The sequence below is a fragment of the Otolemur garnettii genome, unplaced genomic scaffold (genome assembly GCF_000181295.1).
Source record: "Otolemur garnettii isolate 467f Iridium unplaced genomic scaffold, OtoGar3 scaffold00204, whole genome shotgun sequence".
NCBI classification, from domain to species: domain Eukaryota; kingdom Metazoa; phylum Chordata; class Mammalia; order Primates; family Galagidae; genus Otolemur; species Otolemur garnettii.
In genome coordinates, this window is record NW_003852599.1 from 835,416 (window position 1) to 837,095 (window position 1,680).

The following is a 1,680-nucleotide window of genomic DNA, read 5'->3' on the forward strand; positions in this document are numbered from 1 at the left end:
CAAGTAGCTGGGACCACAGGCGCCCGCCACAACGCCCGGCTATTTTTTAGTTGCAGCCATCATGGTTGTTGGGCGGGCCCGGGCTGGATTTGAACCCGCCACCTTACATGTATGTGGCTGGCGCCTTAGCCACTTGAGCCACAGGCGCCAAGCCAAGCCTGGGCTTCCTTAAAGCTGCTGAAAAAGAGTGCTAAAGCAAATTAATCTCTGAGAATTGTAACAACAAACTTCTCTGACTTCACCCATTCATTCAGCCAGACAGTATCAGTGCCTCCTCCCCTGCCTGGCCCTGTGTGTGCTGCATGAGAGGGGAGGAGGGATGAGGCAGACACAGCCCCTCCTGTGGAGTTCAGTCTAAAGAGAAGGACAAATGAGTAAGTAACAACACAGCACAGCCATACTAGGAGTCATCAGAGGGCACCAACTCTGTCTGAAGATATTAGTTTTTATATATATATATATATTTTTTTTTTTTTTTGAGATAAGAGTTTCATTATGTTGCCTTTGGTAGAGTGCTGTGGCGTCACAGCTCACAGCAACCTCAAACTTCTGGGCTTAAGTGATTCTCCTGCCTCAGCCTCCCAAGTAGCTGGGACCACAGGCACCCGCCACAACACCCGCCACTCTTTGCTGCAGTTGTCATTGTTGTCTAGCTGGCCAGGGCTGGGTTCAAACCCGCCAGCCCTGGTGTATGTGGCTGGCACTGTAAAGGTTACACTGTGCTACAGGTGCTGAGTCAGTTTTTTTATATTTTTAAAATATGTGGCAAGTTAAACAGAAAAACTAGAAGACATAATAAAACATTTAAAATAAAAGTTTCCCTTAGTTTTACCATGCAGCTATGATCAGTTAATTTCATTGATAACCATCCAGATGCTTTTCAGTGTATACAAACTATTAACTAACAAAAAGACTAAATACAATGTGATATAAAGGGTTGGATCCTGCAACAGAAAAAAGGACATTAGTGGGGAAAATAGTGAAAACCAGAAATAGTCATAGTCTAGTAATGTACCAATGTTAATCTCTTAGTTTTGATAGACATACCAGTTATGTAAAATGTTAACATTAGGGGAAACTAGGAGAAGTGTACACAGAAACTCTGTCTTGTCTTTGGAACTTTTCAATAAACTTCCAAAGCAAAAAGTTTACTTTTAAAAATAGACCCATTCTGTATTTTTTAATAACTTTTGTTTATTCATTGAATAATTTATCATGATTTCTTTCTTTTCTTCTTCTTTTTCCTTTCTCCCTTCTTTTCTTCCTTCCTTCTTTTTCTCTCCAGCTGCCTCAAGAAATCCCAGAGTGCTAGGACTACAGGCATGAGCCACCAAACCCCACCTTTTTCTATGTATTGAAATGATTTATTTCGCGATCACATATTATTCCATCCCATGAATGAATCAATCCTGCCTATTGTTAGAAATTTAGGTTGTTTCCAATTCTCTTTTAAAAACATGCTTTCTGCACATACTTAGTCATTTCCTTAGGGCATATGCGCAAACTGGAATTGCTGAGCCACAGCTGCTAGCTAGGAAAGCAAGCACCACAGGTTTCACTGTTCTAAAGCACCTGATAAACATGAACTTGTCCTGCCCACTGCACCAAGAGGGGGGATCTGTTTTCGTTCCCTTACCATAGGGCAATTTTCTTTTCTTTCTTTCTTTCTTTTTTTTTTTT